This window comes from Canis lupus, chromosome 12 (assembly GCF_048164855.1).
Source record: "Canis lupus baileyi chromosome 12, mCanLup2.hap1, whole genome shotgun sequence".
Taxonomy (NCBI): domain Eukaryota; kingdom Metazoa; phylum Chordata; class Mammalia; order Carnivora; family Canidae; genus Canis; species Canis lupus.
In genome coordinates, this window is record NC_132849.1 from 58,922,392 (window position 1) to 58,945,474 (window position 23,083).

At 51.7% G+C, this 23,083-nt stretch overlaps 1 long non-coding RNA gene across 1 annotated transcript; it reads left to right on the forward strand.

Moving 5' to 3' along the window:
* Window positions 1-4,952: 4,952 nt before the first annotated feature.
* On the forward strand, window positions 4,953-22,658 carry LOC140600759 (uncharacterized). The gene is made up of 3 exons (XR_012003930.1): window positions 4,953-5,315; window positions 6,452-6,574; window positions 22,554-22,658. It is a non-coding gene; the product is annotated as an uncharacterized lncRNA (long non-coding RNA).
* Window positions 22,659-23,083: the final 425 nt, after the last annotated feature.

Genomic DNA, 23,083 nt, shown 5'->3' on the forward strand with positions numbered 1-23,083 from the left:
TAGAAGGTGGGTGGTGGAGGGCCAGGGGTAGGAGGCCCTGTCTAGCCCCTTACAGGGCCAAGAGCTGCTAAGCCATCACCGGAGTCCCCACAGGCCCGGGGGTCTCCCCTAGGGACAAGCAAGAGGCCCCAGGTGCTGTGCCTCATTGGCATCCCCTGCTCTTCACAGGCAGATGCTACCATGGGATGTAGTTCCTGAGGAGGGGCTTAGCCCCCGGGTTTCTCAGACGGTAACAGGGAGCCCCCCTCCATCTCCCAGCTCAGCCATCAGCAGAGCCACAGAACAGTGAGTGAGGAGGCGGGGTCCCCGGGGCTCCCCGTCTCTTGCTGCTCTCCCAGAAGGAGCGTGGGGCGGCCTCGCCCAGCAGGTGCAGGGCCTTTGAGGCCTACCTCCTCCCAAGCCAGCCGGGCGGGATGTGTGCAGCAGAGGCGCCGGAGGTCCTGGGTACCAACTCCGCTCCCTGGGCCCGGAGCTCCCATTAATTGTGGGCATCAGCATCCGTGGAGAATAGTCCCTAAGTTTACACTCGTTTCGCACCGAGGAAGACAGCTCCGGGCGCCGCTCCGCTCCGCACGAGCACCGCGCTGCACGCGTGTCCGCTTCGCTTTCCTCCCTGACCGCTGTGCGCCTGCTGTGTGGTCTCGAGCACCTCCTCTGATTTCAGGTCTCAGGTGTCTTCACCTGTTCAAGAGGCTATTAAAGTACCAACCACGCAGGGCGTCAACTTGCAATGATGGCTGTGAAGTGCTCAGCGCAGGGCCTGGCGCATGAGGGGCTTTGGAAATTTTTACTATCATTGGACGCTTAGGCTTCCATGTGCCAGGGCCCAGTGGGTGCGGGAGAAGCAGAAGTGAGAGAGACGGGAGCCATGCCTTTCATGTCCGGAGTGACCTAGAGATCACGGAGACCGGCTGGAGCCCACCCGATGCAGCAGAGCGAGGAATCGAGGAATCAGGGCAGGGAGCAACCAGAGGCCTGGAAAGGTCCCTGGAGGAGGGACACCCATGGGTGAACAAGAAACTGCCCTCCTGGTAGACCGGATGGGGAGGGACCTGGAGACTGGAACGCCCAAGCCTGACCTCTGCGCCCACCCCACCCCACCCCACCCGGCGTCCATCCCCTCCCCGCCTCCACCCCACTCTGCACCCACTCCCACCCTGCTCCTGGCTCAGGCAGGAGGAGAGGTGCTGGTGGTGTGGGGTGAGGGTGTGGAGCTGGGAAGGACCACAGACCAACCCTGGGGGCCACCAACCTTTGAGAGGCCAATGGGAGAGAGGCCTCCACAAAGGAGGCCAAGAAAACACCAAATGTGGGGCGAGAATCCTGTCCCAGAGCCCAGGAGGAGAGAGTGTTCAGAAGGAGGACCGGGGGACCAAATCCTACCAGGATGCAGGCAGGGGGAATGGGCACAGTCTTCCCATTTTAGGATTTCTAGTGAGGAGTGGGGGCAGGACCAGATTGCTGGGGCCTGAAGAAGGCTCTGGAGTTCCCAGGAGTAGAGCCAGTGAGCACAGGAGGGGAGGCAGGGGAGGTGGGACCCAGGGGAGAGCAAGGGAGTAGACAGGAGGGGGAGGGGAGGGGGGACAGGATGGGGAGGTGGGGTCTGAGGCAGAGGGGAGGTGGGACCAGAGGGGGAGGGGAGGTGGGGCACAGGGGAGCCATAGGGCAAGGAGTCCCAGCAGGGCCCTGGGTGGGGGAAAGACTGGGACGTTTGTCTTGTTGGGTCACAAGCCCAAGGCTTCCTCCCAACTTCCGGATGTGGGGCTCCGAGCTCCTGGGGTGAAGTCTCGAGATCATTTCTGCCTCCGCCCATTCCTTCCCTTTCTGCTAGGGGGGAAGGTACAGAGGAGAAAGATCACTGATAGAAGGTTCAGGAGGACTCTGGACTCCCCAGCAGCCCTGGAGGTGTTGTCAGCCTGTGCACTTCCTCTCTCACCTGGCTGGCTGGTGGAGCCCACCCCTCACCCCCCCACCCCGGGGCGCCTGCAGCCCTGCTCCCCCCCATGGCCCCCACGGGCTCTGTGCCAGGCCCTGCCCCGGGCTGGCCACACCTCAGCCTTCTGCAGCCGCTCCCATCCGGTCTCCTCTCTGCTTTCCAGACCCTTCCTGAAGTGACCATGACGATGCTTGTGTTACTGTCCAAACCTTTCCACAGAGCTCCGCGTGCACCCGAGCTATGCGAAGTCCTCTGCAGCTATGAGCCCCGTCTGCAGCTGCTTCGCATAGCAATTGTACCTATTTTACGGATGAGAAAACCAAGGCACGTGGGGCCGTATGACTGTCCCCAGGGCCACGCAGGGATTGGCAGAGCCGGGTTCACAGCCGGGAACCTCGGAGCTCGTGCCCTAACCGAAGACATTTCTTCTGCTCCACCCAGATGGCTCTTCCCACTTTCTCACCAAAAGCCTCTCACCAAAAGCTCTTCCCACTTTCTCACCAAAAAGGTGTGGTCAGACTCCTTCATGAGGAAGAGAGGGAGGTGGGAAGGGGTCGCACACGACTTGTCATAGGCTGCGTGGATCCTAGAGCTGGCGCAGCTGGGCCTCAACCTCTGACCCATGGGCCGAGCTCTGAGAAACTCAAGATAAATTCCAGATGGCAAAGAAGAGAGCCAGGTCGGGGAGGCCCCCGCTGCTGGGAGCACCCAGCACAGGATGGAGGGAGACTTGGCCTGGGGCCCAGGAGGGAGACTCGCATGGTCCCCATTTCACCGAAGAAAAAGCCGAGTCAGAGCGATGAGGTGACTTGTTCCAGGCCTCATAGCTGGTGGACCCGTAAGCTTTCTCTGAGCTCCGGGGTTCTGGAAACTGGAAGTTCAGGTTCTGCTACTTGGTTTGACTGATTAGACTTTCCTACCACAGCCTGCCCGTGGTTCTGAAGTCAAGTGTCCCTCCCACTAGCCCTTTGCTCCTCAAGCCTCATTCGATGAAAGCAGTGAATTTTACTTGGTCTCCTGCCGGAGAGCCAGAGCCGGACAGTAGCTAAAGCACAAAACCGATTTCCACAGGGAGCTCTACGGTGGGAGGGGAAAGGAGAGATGGGGTCAGAGGTGGGTTCAGTTCTGGAAGCAGCGTGGACAAGCAGGTGTTTGTATCCAGAGGTGGGGCGGGGTCCGGTGGTGGAGGGCTGCTAGGAGACGGGGTGTGGGGGGACGGGTAAGTGGGATTCAGGTTAACCTGCCCAAGCAGGATTCCTGCTGGAGGCAGGGGTGGGGGGTGTCAGACATCACCTGGGGCAGGGAGGGTGAGGGAGGAGGAACCTGCTCAGACATTGAGGGTGATCGGAGGGGTGGGGGTTTATAAGCTGACCTTACAGGATTCCTGCTACCGCTGGGCGATGCAGGCCCAGCAGGGGTGGAGGCCTGGCCTGGCGGCTCCGGGAGCCTGACTAGGGTCGGTCAAGGAGATAGTTTTGTCACTTCCTACGTTAATTTTTGATGTCTACCATGTGATCAGACTTTAATGCGGGACCTGAGCACGTACAGCACCTGGAAGCCCAAATGACAGGATTGCTTTTGTGTTTAGAGAGGGTCACCAGGGCTGCGGGGCAGAGATGTGCCTAGAGCCTGGACACCTGGAGAAAGAGGAGGTGAGGACTGCTTCACCACCTCAGGGAGATCCCAGGGCAGCGACTGACCGGTGGGACGGGGTGACGGGGTCCCTTGGCCATGCTAGTTGGAGGAAGCTGGGGGGGGGGTGGGATCTGGAATAGGGGAAGCTTGTTGGACACACAAGCCTGGGCACAGGACAGAAGAGTGGGCTGGACATGGAGACACAGGCTTGCAGACATCTTTTTTTTTTAATTAAAAAAATTTAAAGTTATTGCAGATTCACAGGGCAAAAAAAAAGGTCCTATGTACCCTTCATCCAGTTTCACTCAATGGTAATAGAGTCTTGGAGAACTACCGCACAATATCAAAGCCAGGAAGGTACAACCTACTGTGTTTATTCAGATTTCACCAGTTAATATGTATAAAGTGTGTATGTGTGTAGTTCTGTGCAATTTTAGGACATATAATGATGTGTGTAATCACCACAACACCATTCACATACTTATTTTACGTGTGGACATTCAATTGTGGTGTCCTGGAGGCATCTCAGATACCAAAGGCCACAGCCTAGGGTAGGATTTCTGAGGGCAGGGCAGAGAGGGAGAGGAGGCGGCAGCTTGGGATGGAACACCAGGCAGAGGAGGAGAGCTCTGCTCAGGTGGAAGAGACCCTGAGCTCCCCTGAAAGGACACCACAGTGCCGGGGAGGGGGGGGGCACCCTGCCCTGTCTCAGCTCTCGGGCCTGCACTTTGCAGCCCTGCTCACCCATGCCCAAGTCACCAGCCCAGAAACGCCAACAGAGAGGTCTCTGGGCTACACTTCCCAGACAGCGGTTTGCATCTGGAAAATGCTTTGTGGGGCCACCTGTACTAGATTCAGGCTTGGAGAAATGTAAATATATCCGTAAATGTGTCAACGACACTTAATGCCATTACTAAGGGTGGTTCTCAGGGGACCCTGCCCTGAAGCTGGACACTGGGGTCTCATTTACCTTGGCACAGGGCCTAGTGCAGAGGGGGCGTCTGTGTGCAGCTCTCACATGCCACACTTTTGTACCTTTTTCCCCCAAAAAAGAGCACAGCCGAGTGGTTTCCCTAGAGCTTCAGCAAGTCAACTCCTCCCAGCAAGTCAAGGGGCGAGGAGGGGGGGATCTTTTTCCCCCAAAAAAGAATGGAAGTGCCTCAGTATGTTTCACGCCGTCTATATTTTTATTCCGTCACCTGCACATTAATTCTTTCATCCATGAACTCAGATTCCGGGGATCACAGCTTCAGACACTTGTCCCTTGGAACACCCCAAGGGCACCTTGGAGGCCAGGGGGCGCCCGGATGGCGCGGTGGTGCCATCTGCCGGCGGATGCGAGCGCGGCACCCGGCTTTCCCAGGCTCTGCCCTCCAGCCTCCCCGCAGCCCAGAGAAAGCCTGCCGTGGACCTGGGAGACAGGGACCCCGTTCCTGGGTCCCTGCCGTTTGGGTTACGGTGGCTGCCGAGGACCAGAGATGAAGGGACAGGGTCCCTGATGCCCTAGAGCCCAACCCCTGCGGGGGTCAGAGCCAAGCTAGAGACTCTTGGAGTTTGAGTCCTGGCTCTTTCTTGCCACCTGGGGGGCGGGGAGCAAGCTACTTAAGCATTTTGAAAAGGCACTAAGCTTTTTCATCGGTAAACAGGAAAATGGGGCTAATAATTAGTCCCTGGTGTGGCTGTTTTTAAACGACATCCTCTCTGTGAAATGTGGAGTACGTGATAGAGATTCACTAACGGGCAAGTAAGTGCGCTTTTTCATTGATGTAGTAACAACTGGTCAGACGAATTAGGGAGTACTGGGGTGTGGGGGTGAGGAGAGGCTTGACAGATGAGGGTGCATGTCAGCCGTGTTTTGAAGGATGAGTAGGAGTTTTCCAACCAGGCAAAGGAAATGGGCGTTCGGGATGGGTGAACCGTGTGTACAAACCACGATAGTTGGCAGTGCTGTGCTGCCTTAGGGAAACTGTAAGTAGTCTGGTCTGTTCTGTGGGAGAAGTGAAGCAGGTGGAACTGGAACTGGACAGGGGAGCTGGATCAGAATCACTAGGAGCCGGCTGTGGAAATCCGTATTTGAAAAAGATTCCTGGGGGATTCTGAGGCAGGCCGCCAAAGGTCTCAGCAGGGCATTCAGCATGGCTCTCTCTAATCTGCACCCCGACCTGGCTAGGGAGACATCATGGTCCTTGTTTTACACAACGGAAAACTGAAGCTCAGAGAGGTTGGGTGACTTGTCCAAGGTCACACAGCCAATGTGTGCCAAGATTCAGTGTCTGGTCAACTTGACTCCAAGCCCCATACACCCAGTGAGTGCTCAGTAAAAGCAGCTATTACCCTAAATGCCAATGCTCTTCAGGCCTGGGCTGCCAGATGTGTCCATCTCCTGTCCTCCCGAAGTCTGTCCTGTCAGTATTTGCAGGAAGACGTGGACGGGGCCAGAGAAGCCCACTCTGTGGACCAGATTTTTTTCTAAAGATTTTATTTATTTATTCATGAGAGACACAGAAAGAGAGGCAGAGACATAGGCAGAGGGAGAAGCAGACTCCCTGCGGGGAGCCCGATGCGGGACTCGATCCTGGGTTCCCAGGATCACGCCCTGAGCCGAAGGCAAATACTCAACTGCTGAGCCCCCCAGGCGTCCCCACGGGCCAGATTCTTGTGCTGGGCACATGCAATTAAAGAGTTTTTCCTCATTAGAATTCCTCATTGGAAGGCAGAGAGCCCTCCTCTCCTCTTCTCAGGAATTGTTCAGAGTTTCATAGGTGTGTATGTATTTTTTTTTTAATTAAAGAAACTCAAATTTATAGAAAAGCCTTATCACAAATTACATATTTTATTCTGGAGCCATTTTTTTTTAAGATTTTATTTATTTATTCATAGAGATGCAGAGAGAGAGAGAGAGAGAGAGAGAGAGGCAGAGACACAGGCAGAGGGAGAAGCAGGCTCCATGCAGGGAGCCCGACGTGGGACTCGATCCAGGGTCTATTCTGGAGCCATCTGAGGGTAAGTTGTCAACCTGGTGCTCCGTCGTCCCTGACTCCTCCACCGTTTTTCCTACAAGTAAGGACTCTCTCCTATTGGGTCAGAGCAACGCCGCCAGTCCCAACCGGGTGGGCACGAGGCCGTCCCGGGGTTCCTTTAGAGTCAACGGATCCAGCTCAGGTTTGCAGGTGGCCTCCGGTGGTCGGGTGTCCTCAGTCTCCCTCAGCCTGGAGCAGTTCCTCAGTCTTGCTTTTCGTGACCTTGACACTTTTGAAGATTCAGGGGAGACTGTGCCCCCTTGTTTGGGTGTGTTTGCTGTTCCCTCGTGATTAGTTTGAGATTAAACGTCTTTGGTGGGAGCCTCCCACAAGGACTATTCAAGTGGCACGGGATTTCGAGGAGTCCCCGGAATACGACGCTTACTTTGATCCTTTGGTTGAATGGTTTCTGCTAGGCTGCTTCTCTGCAGTTATTCTTTCTCCCTTTGCAATTACTAACTTGGGGGGCGGCAGGTGGCAACTGTGACCCCATTCCTCATCAGACTTGCAATGCTTCATCCATGTTAGCATATGGCCTCGGGTTTCCCGTGTGCTCAGAGGGTTATCATCGATCTGGGGCTCCAGTGGTCTCAGGTTGGCCAGTGGAGCCCCTTGGAGGCTCCTGAGTCCTCCTGGCGTGTCCCCTGGTTCTCTGGGCACCCCCCCCCCGGCCTTCTGGTGCAGTAGGACACCAAAGCTCAGTTTGTACTTTCTCTGTCCCCTCCCTGGAATCAGCCCGTCCTCCAAGGGCCCCAGTTCTCTTTAGCGGAGGAGAGAACTTAAAGTCACGATCTGGGTGACGTGTTCGCGCAGTGCTATTGAGGGGTCGCCGCTCCCAGACCCTCTCAGCAAAATATATGCATGTGTACGTGAATTCACACACGAGTGTATACTTCTGCATTTGCTCTATCCCCATCTATATACCAATGTGTTTAGATCACGTGTTTACTTATTTATCAACCTTTGGTTGGCAGTCTCTTAGCTGGATGGCTTTTGAGATTCAGAGAACAGTGGAAGGTTAAAGCTTTTTTTTTTTTTTTTTTTTTTAAGATTTTATTTATTTGAGAGAGAGAATGCGAGCGAGAGCAAGCTCACAATCAGGGGAAGGGCAAAGGGAGAAGCAGACATGGGAGTCAATCCCAGGACCCAGGACCCCCAGGATCCTGAGCCAAAGGCAAATGCTTAACTGAGCCACCCAGGCCTTTTTGAAACCATCCCCTCTAATGTCTTTATTTTGCAGATGGGGGTTGAGACCCAGCGCAGGGGAGCTGGAAGTTCTGGGGCTCCCCGCAGCCTGGCTGAGGACAGAAGGGTGCCAGGCTCACTCCCTTCCCAGCATGTGCAGGTTGTGATCAAACAGGTGGAGCTTGTCTTCTGGGAGAGGATTGGGCTTACTGGGAGAGGAGGGGGCTTACCTGGGAGAGGAGTGGGCTTACCTGGGAGAGGAGTGGGCTTACCTGGAGGAGGAGTGGGCTTACTGGGAGAGGATTGGGCTTACCTGGGGGAGGAGTGGCCTTACTGGGAGAGGAGGGGGCTTACCTGGGGGAGGAGTGGCCTTACTGGGCGAGGAGTGGGCTTACCTGGGAGAGGATTGGGCTTACCTGGGAGGATGGGAGGACCTCAACCACGGAACAGGACCCTGGGAAAGCAGATGTCCCCTTGCAGTGAGGAAGGAGTGTTCAGAGTCAGCCGGTGTTCACAGTGGCCGGTGGTGGGGAGCTCACTCACCAACCCTGTGTGTGCTGCCCTGGGGCTCACACGTCCGGAGTGGGTGGGGCTTGGGGCACCTGGACTCCTGTCAGCTCACCCATCAAGCCTCAGAAGTGCCCTGGGTGGCTCAGCGGTTTGGCACCTGCCTTTGGCCCAGGGCATGATCCTGGAGTCCTGGGATCGAGTTCCACATCGGGCTCCCTGCAGGGAGCCTGCTTCTCCCTCTGCCTGTGTCTCTGCTTCTCTCTGTGTGTTTCTCATGAATAAATAAATAAAATCTTAAAAAAAAAAAAAAAGAAGTGCAAGGCCTGGACCAGCAAGTTCTCATCCCGCCTTCTGCTGTGCAGATTTTCCCGCTCTTCCCAGGTCACCTGGACTCTGGGGGTTCAGCCTTCCCCACACTCTTGGATTCACTGACTTCAGTTCTGACCCTTTTGAGTCCCTCTTAGAGCTGCAGATGGACTTCTGGGGTCATCTGAGAACCCTATGAGCCTGACATACCCCTGGTGTCTCCCCTTGGGTTCTTCTTCCCCTCAGAGTGCGGGTGGCCTTTCGGGTCTGGCACACATTATGAGGTGGCCAGGAGGTGGTGCTGCTGGGTCCGGGCCCTGCACCCCTACATGCTAATTAAGTTCAGAGAAGGGACTGTGTGTAGGGCAAACGGGAGGGGTGGAGACTGGGAACAAGAGGCTGTAGGGTACACCCGAAGCATTCTGTGTGTGCGTGCACGTGTGTGCCAGTAAACATACACGTAAGTACATAAAGTACATGCCAGTAAGTACACGCACACATACATCATAATACACGTAAATATATATTCACACATACATATACATACCAGGACAAATACATGCATACAGGGGCACCTGGGTGGCTCAGTCTGTTGGGTGTCTGCCTTTGGCTCTGGTCATAATCTCGGCGTCATGGGATCAAGCCCCGTGTCGGGCTCCCTGCTCAGCAGGGAGTCTGCTTCTCCTCTCCCTCTGCTGCTTCCCCTGCTTGTGCTCTCTCCCTCTGTCAAATAAATACATCTTAAAAAAAAAAACCCAATACGTGCATATACCAATATGTATATATACAGCAGAGGAACACGTATACATCCACACACATATATGCATACTGTCCACACGGGCACATATACCAGCATACGGAGAGAGAACTAATGACCAATATGCATTTCTAAAATATATCATATGTACATACATACACAGAATTACCCATGTGTATATGTGTGTGTGTGTACTGGTGTACACGCACGCGAATACTCACCGACATGCATGTGTCCGTATATATCTGCACACACTGGTATGTGTATCTGTGTGTGCACCTGCATATGTATATGGCAGCAAATAGGCCCTGCCAGTCTGTGGTTCCGACGTCGGGCGTGGGAGGCTCCAGGAAGGCGGCAGCTTCTCCCGGGATCATACGGCCCCGTCCGGATCTCCTTTCTCATCACGGATTTATTGGCCACCTGAGGGCAAGATCTTAGCACACCTTCAGAGAATGTTGCCCCAGGTTGCCAGGGTCTAGAAATCTCCCCAAATGAAGAAAGAAGTGGCTTTGACTTGAGTGAGGATATTCTTTTTGGGGTTCGGGTGGGAATGTGATCGAGGTCAGCCTAACAGACGTGGGGCGTTGGAAGGGCCTTCCAGAGAGTGTCAGTCCGGGTCCCTATTGCATTCCAGACAGGGATATATTGGTTTGCTCGGCGTCTGTGATGAAGTACACAGACTGGGGGGCTGGAAACACCTGAAATGCATTCTCTCGTGGTTCTGGAGGCTAAAAGTCTGAAAGCAAAGCGTGGGCAGGGTGGGTTCCTTCCCAGGGCTGTGAGGGAAGGCTGTGTTCCGTGGTTCCCTCTGGGCAGCTGATGGTTTTCTGGCAAATCCCGGCATTCCTTGGCTTGTAGACACATTGCTCCCATCTCTGCCTGGGTCGCCACAAAGCCGTGTGTGTGTGTGTGTGTGTGTGTGTGTGTGTGTGTGTGTGTGTGTTTCTTCTCTTCCATGTAGAGGGACAACAGCCTGACTGGATTAAGGGCTGCTGTGCTTCAGTGTGACCTTGTCTAGGTGCCATCTGCAACAACCCTATTTCCATAGAAGACCATTCTGAGACTCTGGGGGTCAGGACTTGAACCTGTCTTTATTAGGGGACGCAGTTCAAACGGCAGCAGAGGGACTGTGACTCGCTCAAGGCTCACGGCTAGTTCATTGATTAGTCCGCTTTTCTCTGCGTCTGATGCCTAATTAATACAAAGTGAACCTCCGATTCCTGGAGTTCTCGTAGCTTCTGGCTTGTCCGCTGTTCCTGTGGCCTGTTATTCAGACAAAACAAGACTTGCTTGACAGATAAAAAGAGGGATTAGCTAGTTGTCTGCAGTGTCTCGCTTTCTGCAAGACAGCTACCGGCACTACGTTCTGGGGGAGAAAACAGTTGCATAAGGCGAAGGAAGCTCTGACCCCCCTGCCAAAAGCACTTGAGCTCTGAGTAGATACTTCCCCTGTCAGGCCCCGGGGGGAGTGCTAATGGATCTGTGCATCACTCTCTGAACCTTGGCAAGGGAGACTGGGTTTCTCATGTAAGGAAGGCGGCTCGGTGCCAGCCAAGAGATTGCAAATCTGCAAAGTCGGAAATGCTGGAGGACGCGGGGTCAGCTGGCCCGAGAGATACATGGCCATAGGGCAGGTGGCTGGTTGTTGGAGTCAGAGCAAGCCCTGCGGACCTTCCTTCTTGTTGGAGCCGGAGAGCACAGCTGCGCAGATTGTATCTGGGCATTGGTGGGACAGGGATTAGGGTGGCTGGCTTCAGGGGTGTGTGACCGGGGCAGTCACACAGGGACCTGCGCTTAGAAGAGCCTTGAGCTTGGTTTTAGGCATTGACAGTAGTCACCATCTTAAAATTCTTTTCTTTGAAGATTTTTTTAAATTTATTTGAGAGAGAGAGAGAGAGCACAAGGGGGGGGGGCAGAGGGAGAGGAGGAAGCAAACTCCCCCCTAAGCAGGGAGCCTGAGGTGGGGCTTGATCCCAGGACCCCAAGATCATGACCTGAACTGAAGGCAGATACTTAACTGATTGAGCCACGCAGGCGTCCTGCTACCTTGAAATACTTAATGATAGTTTGACAACCACTCTTGCATTTTCTTCTTTTTTTATAAGGATTTTATTTATTCATCACACACCACACACACACCACACACACACACACACAGGCAGAGACACAGGCCGAAGGAGAAGCAGGCTCCATGCAGGGAGCCCGATGCAGGACCCGATCCCAGGACCCTGGGATCACGCCCTGGGCCAAAGGCAGGTGCTCAACCGCTGAGCCACCTGGGTGTCCCAAGACTCTTGCATTTTTGTGTGCACTGGTTCCTGAAAATTATGTGGCAGGTCCTGATGGATGAGTGTCCTCAGTGCGTGGTTATTTGTGAGGCAAGTGGTGCGACTGACTGTCTACAATCTATGCTCTGGTGTCAAAGAGAGAAGCCAGAGCCCCTGGAAGAAGACCGGAGGCTGGCCTCGAGGACCCTTAGGCTCTAGTCTCGACACTGCTGGGACCTGGACTAGCTATGTGCCTTTGGGTAGGTCATTGAGCCTCCCTTGACCTCAATTGCTTTATCTGTGACACAGACACATGAGAGCCCTGCATACCTCACACAGAATTGCTCTGAGCTCCTCGAGCATAGGGACTCAACTTCTCCCTTTGTACCTTGGGTGGAATCCAGCCCAGCACTTTGCATGTGGTACAGTTTCAGTGTATCCTTGATAATTAAAAACGAGGTAATGGGGGATCCCTGGGTGGCTCAGTGGTTTGGCACCTGCCTTCGGCCCAGGGAGTGATTCTGGAGTCATGGGATTGAGTCCCACATGGGGCTCCCTGCAGGGAACCTGCTTCTCCCTCTGCCTGTGTCTCTGCCTCTCTCTCTCTGTCTCTCTGTCTCTCTGTGTCTCTCATGAATAAATAAATAAAATCTTTAAAAAAAACAAAAAACTGAGGTAATGCAGGGAAAAGTGTTAGGCGAGGCCACACGAGTGAAAGGTGTGATGTGTCATCGTGACACACTGACGCCTTGTGTGGTTCTCCCAGCTGGGCTCTGAAGCTCTGAGGTTTCATACCAGAGGGTCAGGGACCCTGTTCACCTTGGGGACCAGTCCTGGAACATCTCCGCTGTGGATGCTTGGAATACTGAGATGATCAACCAACTGATGATCAAAACCATCAACTGAGATGATTCGTGTGGGAGTACACGAATGTTTGGGGTGCCTGGGCAGCTCTGTCTGCTGAGCATCCGACTCTTGGTTTCGGCTCAGGTCATGATCTCAGGGTCATGAGATCGAGCCCCGACTCAGGCTCTGCACTCAGTGTGGAGTCTGCTTGGGACTCTCTTTCCCTCACCCTCTGCCCCTCCCCACCCTCCCCACCCCCACCCCCCTCAAATAAATAAATAAATCTTAAAAAAAAAAAAGGAATACATGAATGCTTCCTTCTTGTCAGCCAAGTTTGGATGATTCAGTTCAGGTCTTCCCTTCAGATGATGGGATAATCATAATGATCGTAGTAGCCCCTCTGGATGCGCACTGTGCACGCAGGTGATTTCATTCGTGTCGTGACCCTGTTACAGTCTCTCTCCATTTAACAGACGAAGCTCTGGCTTGAGGGACCTGCCTGCATGTCATGACTGGGAGGGACAGGTCTGTCTGGTATCCCCATCTTGGATCCTGTCACCTGTGCCGGGCACTCCTGCACACCTGTGTTCACTGTGTCTCCTGAGGAGGGTCTTCTGGGGGCTTTTGTGATGGGTCACTCTGCAACATTGTCTAAAGAGAGCCTGTTTTCATGCATTTTAGCCTCCCCTGTTTCCCAAGGCTTCTGAGAGAAATGTGCTACAGGGGCTGCAGGTGGCTGTCCAGGCTCCTTCGAAGTCTTAGGAGACTTTAACATTTGTTTATTAATTTCCTTAAGAACTTGATTATGGTATATTTACATACTATACAATTAACCCATTTAAAACAATTCAATGGCTTTTACTATATCCAAATAATGGCACAACCATCACCACAGTTAATTTTAGAACATGTTCATCATCCCTAGAAGAAATGCCACACCCTCCCCTCCTAGGGAGCCACTGGTCTTTGTTCCGCCTCTGTGGACTTGCCCTTTCTGGACATTTCATATAAGTGGGTTTATGCCGGATGTGGCGCTTGGGTCCGGCGTCTCTCACTGAGGACCATGTTTTCAAGGTTCATCCACGTTGTAGTGTGTGTCAGTACTTCATTCCTTTTTATGGCCGAGTAACATTCCACTGCAGGGACATGCCACATGTGTTTATCCAGTCATCAACTGGTGGACGCTTGGGTTGTTTCCGCTATTTGGGCCATTGTGAATAATCCTGTCTGGACATTTGTGCATAGATCTTTGTGTGGGCACATGCTCTCTTTTATCCTTTATTTACATCGTTCTTTTCTAGGACCCAAATGTGGTCTCTGGTGGTCCCTCCTGGATGATACTGAGTAAACCATAAGTCTTCTTGGGCTTAGTTATCTTGTGGCTGTGTGTGCGCACGCGCATGTGTCTTTCTGCGTCGGGCTTCGGTGAGGCTGGAGAGAGGGGTCTAATCAGGAAGCAGGTGACCAGGTGAGCTGGAGAGGCACTCCCCCCAGAAGGACATCCCCAAAGAATGATAGATCGGCAGCCTATTCTCTCTGGGTTCCTCTCTCCTGTGCTGGCCAGAGGTACAGGTGAGAAGAGTGTAAAGCACTTTGGGATCAGGCCTCCGACTGGCACACTTTGACTTGGAAAGTGGACGTGGAATTATGCCATCTGCGAGTCATCCTGCAGGGACCACCTTACTGTTGCCCTGTGGCCCTGGTCCGGCAGGAGCTTCTCCCAGAGACCTTCCCCTCAGAGCAGAGAAGATGCACACTGTTCCATCTTCCACTGACAGGTGTCTCTGGCTCCCTTAGGCGTGATCCTAGTTTGGCCCAAGTCATTCAGATTCTTGAAACGCAGCTGGGCAGAGTGGAAAGAGGAAGCACCGGGATTTGGACAGTCTTGATGCAAACCCTTATTAGGCACATGGCCTTTAGCAGGCCACTCGCCCCCCCGTGAGCCTCATTCTCTGTGTCTATAGATGAGGCTGACGGTTCGCACATTGGGATTGTCGGGAACATCAGATGATGAACGCCAAGTGCCTGGTGATAGTAGACAGCCATGAACGCTGGCTGTTGTTGTAGGACAACGTTGAGTGATCTATTGAAAACACACCCAACTACTTGGCCGCTCGTCTAACCTGTGGGCAGAAGGCGGAGAACAAGGAGGCTTCTGCTTTTCAATTGGGTGCATCTTTCCACAAATGTTCTTTCTACTACATATGAATCAGCTCATAGATTTCCAAGGGACTCTGAATTTTAATTTGATGAATTTTACTAAGTTGTATTGCATATGTGAATCACCTTCAATTATTTTACAAATATTCATCCATCTGACCAGTCCGTATGAGTTTATTTTCCAGGCCCACCTCTCTGATGGGTGGAGAGAAGGGAAAGTGTATAAGACAGGCACCTGGTGGCTATGTCAGGTAAGCGTTCGACTCTTGGTTTTGGCTCAGGTCATGACCTCAGGGTCCTGGGATTGGGCCCTGCTTTGGGCTTCTCACTCAGCTCGGAGTCCACTTGAGATTATTTCTCCCTCTCCCTGCTCTCTCTCTCAATCAATAAAATTTTTGAAACTTGGATTTGTGGATTCCTTCCAGAACAGACTGGAATTAAGTGGGGTTTGAGACCCTTTGCCAGCCCTGACACTCCAGAAGGATGTTTGCTGATCACTTTGGGCAGTTTATCCTCTGCAGGAGAGCACAACTGCCCTCATTCCTCAGCCTGGGACACTCAGCCTGGGAAATGGGGCGCACTGTGTAGCCTGGCTCTTCTGCTTTCAGGTCTTATCACCACACATCTGCATCTTCCTTATGGATGGATCCATCTTACTGATGGATTTCTGTCAGAACCAGAAAGGTGGCATGTGGCACATTTGGACCTGGGCTGAGGGTGGACAGCCTCCAAGGTACTGAGCAGAGTACAGATGGCTTTATTACGTCACCTGTTTTTAATTTTTATTAAGGAAACTTCAAGCACAAAGGTAGATAGAACACGGTAATGGATATCTCCGTACTCACACCCAACTTCAACGGTCACTGGCCTTCTTCCATCTTGTTTCATTTATCCTTCTTCTCCAACACATTTTTCAAAATTTTAATTTGACTGTAAGGTAAATCTCAGACATCTTATAAGTTCACCTGTGAGTGATATGAGATTTATTTCCGACATATGTAGCTGCACCTTACATACCTCCAATGCCATTATCACACCCAACACATTTAACACTATCCTCTACTGACCAATTCATATTCCAGTTTTGTGCATTTTAGTTATTTTTTATTTTTTTAAAATATTTTATTTATTTGAGAGAGAGACAGAGAGAGCATGAGCAGGAGAGAGGGGTCAGAGGCAGCGAGAGAAGCAGACTCCCCACTGAGCAGGGAGCCCGATGCGGGGCTCAATCCCAGGACCCTGAGATCATGACCTGAGCTGAAGGTAGACACTTAACTGACTGAGCCACCCAGGCGCCCCAGTTGCAAACATCTTAAAGACTGTCCAAATTATGAAGGATATATTGGCCTATCTAAGTATCCATCCATTCATCCATCCATCCATTCATTCATTCAACTGATGGCGTGACGTCTTTACTGTGGCCAGTAGTTGGTGGGGCTCACTATCTTATCGGGAACAGGCCTTCGGCAAGCAGGTGATGGGGGAAGGTGGGAGCAGGAGAGAGAAGGTGTGGGAAACATGTGGTGCTTGGGAAGCAACAAGTATGTGTAGCAGGTACTCTTCGGGACCTGTGACCGAAACAGACAAAAATTGCTAACCCGGTGCAGCTGACGCTACTCGTCGGGAAGACTCACAATAATGTAATAAATAAATGTCTACATGTTAAAAATAGGACTGTGGAAAAGAAAAACAGAACAAAAATGAGGTAAAGAGGATTAGGTGTGCCAGGATTGGGACCGGTGGCCATCAGGGTGGGGGTGGGAGAAACTGGCCAGCTGCTCACATCTCTTTTCCTCCTGTGCACACAAAAACTGGGTTTCTCAGCCTTTTTTTGGAGTTAGATTGGGGCAACTGATTGCGTTCTGGTGGATAAGAGACAGCTGGAAGTGACGCATGCCCCTTCCAGACCTGGCCATAACCCTGAGTGACCTTCCATGTTCTTCCTTCTTCCTCTTCCATGACTTGTTGGAGGTCATGCACTGGGGATGAGACAGCAGAGCCCAGGTCACTAAGTCACAAGTTTGGAACTGTATTTAAAAATCCTGGGGGTTGGTGCAGCCCGGGTGGCTCAGCGGTTTAGCGCCACCTTCGGCTCAGGGCCTGATCCTGGAGACCCGGGATCGAGTCCCATGTCGGGCTCCTTGCATGGAGCCTGCTTCTCCCTCTGCCTGTATCTCTCTTTCTCTCTCTCATGAATAAATAAATAAAATCTTAAAAACAACATCCTGGGGGCACCTGGGTGGCTCGGTTGTTTAAATGTCCGACTCTTGGTTTCAGCTCAGGTCATGATCTCCTGGAGTCATGAGATCGAGTCCAGTGTTGGGCTCCGTGCTGAGCATGAAGCCTGTTTGGGATTCTCCCCCTTTCCCTCTGCCCCTCCCCCTCTTAAATAAATGAATAAATAAATAAATATCCTGAACTCAACACTAACGTTCACAGTACAGTTGTGTCTAGTGCCCTAGGGTAGCGTGGCCCACTCTGGTCCTCTGTTTTTTTTTTTTTTTTTTTAAAGATTTTATTTATTTATTCATGAGAGACACAGAGAGAGAGGCAGAGACACAGGCAGAGGGAGAAGCAGGCTCCCCATAGGGAGCCCGATGTAGGACTTGATGTGGGGACTCCAGGATCAGGCCCTGGGCCAAAGGCAGACTGTCAACCACCGAGCCACCCAGGTGCCCCTCCCTCCGGTCCTCTTACCCTCTTTTCTTCCTCTGTGTTCTGTGTCATCTTCCCAGGAGCAGGACAGCAGCTGCACAGGGCGAGGAGGACAGGCTGAGGAAGGACGGGCTTTGGGCTTGCACCCATGCCAGCTCAGAGGTGCCAAGCAGAGGATCCCAGATTGCCCACCTTCACAATACCCGTCCTTCTGAGCCTGGTCTTTGTGTCACTCAGCAATTCTGATGAACAAGCTTGGCTATGGATGGCCTACAAATGTTACTTCTTTTTTGTCCCAATATTTTAATGTGAAAAATTGCAAACATGCAAAACTTTGAAATAATTTTACAGTGAACCCTTGCCATCCAGATTCTCCCCTTAATATTCCACTATGATTGCTTCATCACACATCTACTGACCAGCCCTCCAAGAATTCTTCTTACCTTTTCTGTACTTCAAAGTAAATTGCAGACACCAGGACACTCCCCTCAAATACTTTAGTCTGCTTGTGTATCATTAAACCAGAGTTTGGGGCGCCTGAGCGTCTGCCTCTGACTCAGGGCGTGATCCCAGGGTCCTGGGATCAAGTCCCACATTAGGCTTCCCACAGGGAGCCTGCTTCTCCCTCTGTCTGTGTCTCTGTGTCTCTCATGAATAGATAAATAAAATATTAAAAAAAAAAACAAAAACCAGAGTTTGATATTTGTTTATAGTTTTCTCTAATAAGGTAAATCTTACATAAAATGAAATGCCCAGATCCTAAATGTGCCTTTGCTGAGTTTGGACAAAACACACGTAAACCTTCTCACCATATAGAACATTCCCAACACTTCTGAAAATTACCTCTTGTCCCATCCCTGTCACTCCCTGACTCCAGCCTCCAAAAGCAATCCCTGTTTTGATTTGTTCCACCGAAGATTAGTTTTTTTCTAGAGTTCCAGAATCTCATATAAACGGCATCATACATTATGAAATCATTTGTGCGAGGCTTCTTTCACCCAGCGTTATGATTTTGTGATTCACCCATGTTCTTGCATTTATTAGTGAATCATTCTTTTTATTGCTGAGAAATATTCCTTTCATGAATATACCACAATGTGTTTATCCACTGACAGACACCTGGGCTCTTTCCAGGATTTGGAAATTATGGATAAAGCTGCTATGAATATTCTTGTGCAAGCCTTTCTGTGAATTTGGGTGTCTTTTTGCTACTGCAGTTTATAAGCCATGCTACCTTTAAATTGTCGTGATTTCCATATCTTAATTGCCAGTAATGCTGTGCGTTTTTTACCCTCTGATAATAATGATAATTCCATTTCTTGAATGCTTACTATAGTGACAGGCCCTCTAATTTATCCTCATAAGAATCCTGCAAAGTAGGTATAATTACATCCATTTTACATACGAAGGGACAGATGTGGGCTCATTAAGAGAGTTGAATGTGTGGACTGTGAGTCATCCCTCATCGGAGGCTCTCTCCAGGCCACTCTGGGCTCCCTGAGGATGTGACACTGGCTCCTGGATAAACCACCTGGACATTTTTTTCACTTCTTGGAGGGGCATCTGGATTTGAACATTATGCAGTCCTACCAATTTTAATAATTTTATTCATAAGCTCCTTGCTGTTGTATCAGTGACACATTTTCTGCGTTCTGTGGTTTTCTTTTTAGTACATATTTTGTAGAATTTTGTTGCACAAAGATGTATTTATTCAAACCCATCTATCTTGCCTGTTGACAGGCTCGATTTTTCAAGAGCCAGAAACTTATCTTTGCTCCACTGCTAGAATAAATTATGCGGTTCTGTTTTCTTCTTTTTTTAAATGTTTTTTGTGTTTTGCTTTCTGCATATTGGAAACGTGTTGCCATACATGGCACGAGATATGGAACCACATAAGGATGAGAAATGTCTGCTCAATAAATAAATCTAAAATGGAAATGCTGCTTCAATTTCATCCATGATAAATAGAAGCCAAAATTATTAAAGCATGTTTCCTAAAGTTGGGCAGTCGGCTGGTGGTGGAGGGGGAGCACCCAGAAGCCCAGGGCTGGGGAGGCCATGAGTGGGTGGGTGGAGAGCTCTGCTCTGGAGGATGGTAGGCAGGAGGAAGGGAGCCTAAAGAGGTCTGGGAAAGACCCCTCCACCCTGGGGACCTCACCACCTGGTGCAGAAGCTTTTCCCCTAGCAGGGCTGGGGCAGGAGAGTGCTGTGGCCAGAGCCTGGGCATACAAAAAGCACTCAGGCTCCAGGGAGGACCAAACTGGGGAGGTACCAGGATAAGGAGGACACTTTGCAGAATAGCTGGGGATGCTAAGACATTTCTTGTCCTTATGTGTGTTGGGAGGGATGGAGAGAAGAGATACTTAGGAAGTAAAATCAGTAGGACTTGGTGCCTGACTCAGTGCGGGGGAGGGAAGCAGGAGGGAGGACGGATGGGATGGTGTGGTGCCCATGGAAGGAGGACACAGAAGAGGAAACTCAGTTTTCAGGGAGTACGATGCATTCCATTCTTGACATGTGAGCTTAAGGGGATGCAGGTCATCCGAAAGGCTCTGAGCTGGGAGGGGGGGCGTCACACCTCTAGGCACTGGACTGAGACTCAGCAGCAAATGGTGTTGAATCGACTAACAGCTGAATCAGCCAAGGAGAATGAGTAGATGGGAAGCAGAGGGGGCCAAACAAGGATAGGCCCCTTGACATTTAGGGGCAAATGAAGGAAGGCGGCCAAGAAGAAACAGTCCAAGGGGGAAGCGGGGAGGTCAGTGGGGCAGTGAGTTTGGGGAGAGGGCTGCGGGAGGGCACACGGGTGAGATGAGGACTGAAGGTATTTGGCCACAAAAGGACTTTGCAAACTGAGAACCCTATCAGTGAATTGGGAGTGGGTGGGTGGCGTAAAATTCAGATGCAAGTGATTGAGTAACCAGAGAAGGGCAAACCCAAGTGGAGACTGGGAGTGAGTTTTTCTTTGAAGAGGTTTGGAAAGAAAGGGGAGAAAACTGGATGATCCTTACGAAGCGTTAAGGGAAGTTTTCCTCGTCAGGTTGGTCAAGACCTGAGCGTGTGTAAAGGCTGAGTGTGGGGAAGGAGTCTTCCAAGAGAGAGAAGGTTCAGGCCTAAAGACAGAGGGAAAGGCTGGTGGGCAGAGGCCCCGGGAGACGGTGTGGTCAAGGGCATGTGGGTGGGTGGGTGGGTGGGGGGGCTGCGTTGCCTGGAGCTGAGCGGAGACCCACTGTGAGGGCAGGGAGGGTAGGTGGGAAGGCTCGGCGGGGGTGTTCATATGTTTGTAGGGGCAGGAGGGGTGCGGAGCGTCCTGTGCTTTTTTTTTCTTTTTTAAAAATTTTATTTATTCATGAGCGTCCTGCGCTTCTTGCACACTCTGAGGCAGTTGCTTGAGGAAGGCAGCTCAAGCTGCAGAACTTGCCAGAAGCCTGGGGGGCCAGAGGTCTAGGTGAGAGCTGGTCAGACCACAGGGCCCCCGAGGTGACCTGAGCTGAGAGACCAGGCCATGATCTCTGCACAGAGTGGGCCCTGTGGGCCTTGGGGGGTACCTTCACACCAGGTCAATGTTCTAGAAGCTGGGTGGGGTCTGCTCCAGTCCTTGAATGTGTACCCTGTTCTAGTGAAAGGTATGTCAGTGCAGAGGTACCAAGTAGGGATGGGCAGATTGGTGCAACAGGAGGCAATGCCCCTTCGGGCCCTGTGTGATGAGTGCTGGCTTGTAGCCACCACCACCTCCTGCTCACACCCAGCCTTTGTTCTTCTCTGGGAGATGAAACTGTGGAACGCAGTGATTCTGGAAGGAGAGGGCAAGATCTGGGCCGTCGGTGCTCTGGGAGTGGCTCAGTGGTTCCAAGCGCCTACACCTGACCTACTGACCATTTTAAAGGAATGAAATAAACACCTGTGAAAGCACCGCCCCACCTGAAATCTAGGGCCTTCTCAGTGGTTTACACCCAGCTGTGTGATCCACCCCATTACATCCGCCTCCTTCTCTTCTCCAGAGTAACCACCATCGAGTCCTGTGTGCATTATTTTCCTTTTCCTATCATTTCACATTATCTACATGTGTTCCTCTCCTCTATATGTACTCCTAAGTCTACCTCTTAAGTTTTAATTGTCTTTACCTTCTTTAGAAAGGTGTCAGTCTGTCTGTAATCTTTTAGGACTTTGTTTTCTCTCAGTATTACGTTGATAAGCAGCATCCACGTTGCTCTGTGTTGCTGTAGTTCGTGTATTTTGACTGCTGCGTGATATGCTGTGGTGTGGACATGCCGTGAGCTTTTGAACAGTTCCAGTATGAGCATTTTTATACATGCATAGAGGTTTTACTTAAATATCTACCTAGAGGTGGAATTGTTGGGTCATAGAATAATATATGACCATCCCTCTGGGGGCTGCTCAACTGTTTTCCCAAATGGCTGATAGTTTAGACTCCTACCGCCAGATGCAGAGAACCTAAGGGTCACACCTTCTCCAGCACTTGGCAGTGTCATACTTCTCAATTTGTGTCAGCTGAATAGGAGTGTCTTGGTCAGGATTTTCCAGAGAAACAACTAACTGATAGATGATAGACAGATATAGATATATAGAGAGAATATTTATACTAGGAATTGGCTCTCATGATTATGAAGGCTGAGAAGTCCTGACATTTAAGCTGAAGAACCAGGAAACCTGGTGATGTAACTCTGTCCAAGTCCAGAGGCCTGAGAACCAGGGGAGCTGATGGTGAAGTGTGAGTCCAAATCCATGAACGTGGGCCTTCCAATGGTGTAAGTCCCAGCCCCAGTCTAAAGGCCCAAGGGCACCAATGTCTGAGGGCAGAGGGTGGATGTCCCAGCTCAAACAAAGAATAAATTTTCCCTTGCTTCACCTTCTTGTTCTATCCAGGCTCTCAATGGATTGGGTGATGCCCACTCACACTGGAAACGGGAATTTTCCTGAGTCTACTGATTTAAATACAATCCCTTCCAGAAAACACCCTCACAGACTCACCCAGAAATGATGCTTTACCACCAGCTATGTGGGCATCCCTTAACCAAATCAAATTGGCACATAAAATTAACCATCATGGCGGGTAAAAAGGCGCCTCACTGTGTCTGGTTCTGCCCAGTTCATGAATGGATTCAGCTGGGAAGGCCTCTTTGACCAGCATGTGTATCCAAGCTCACTCTTTTGGGTGCCACTCAACTGCCTTCTCCCACTTCCCCACTGTGTCCTTACCTCTTTGACATTAATTGTGCTGTTGGAGTAAAACAGAATCCTTGTTTGTGCAGATGGAGGAAGTCAAACGCCATTTATGCGGGAGGTGGCGAAGCCCGGGAAGTGCTGGGATAGGAAGCCAGCTGTGAGCTCCTGATTGCAGGTCGTGGTTGGCCAGGTGAGACCCTAATTAGCCTCTCGGAGGGGCCCAGTGATTGTTGGGAGCGGTGTGACTTCTCCCAGCAGGCCGGGGCCAAGGCCTCTGAGGGTTGAGCCTTGTCACGGGGCAGGAGCTGGTGTTTTGCTCAGAGGCAGACTTTGCCTTCCGTCTGGAGGAGAGGAAATCAATAGCTCATTACCAGGCCTGCTCCGGTCGTGGAACCGTCCTTGGCAGCAATGAGGAGTGCCAGCCTCAGCCCCGGCCTGTCCGGAGCTCTCAGCCAGGGGCGTCAGGGGAGCTTCCGATTCATTCCAGGCAACAGTTCCAGGCGCGTGGCCTGTCCCACCCCGGGGCCCAGGCTGGGCTGAGGTGGGCCCCGCGCAGAGGGCTTGGGCAGGCGTTGGGGGGCGCTCCAGCCTCGGGAGGCCTGCCTGGTGGGGGCTT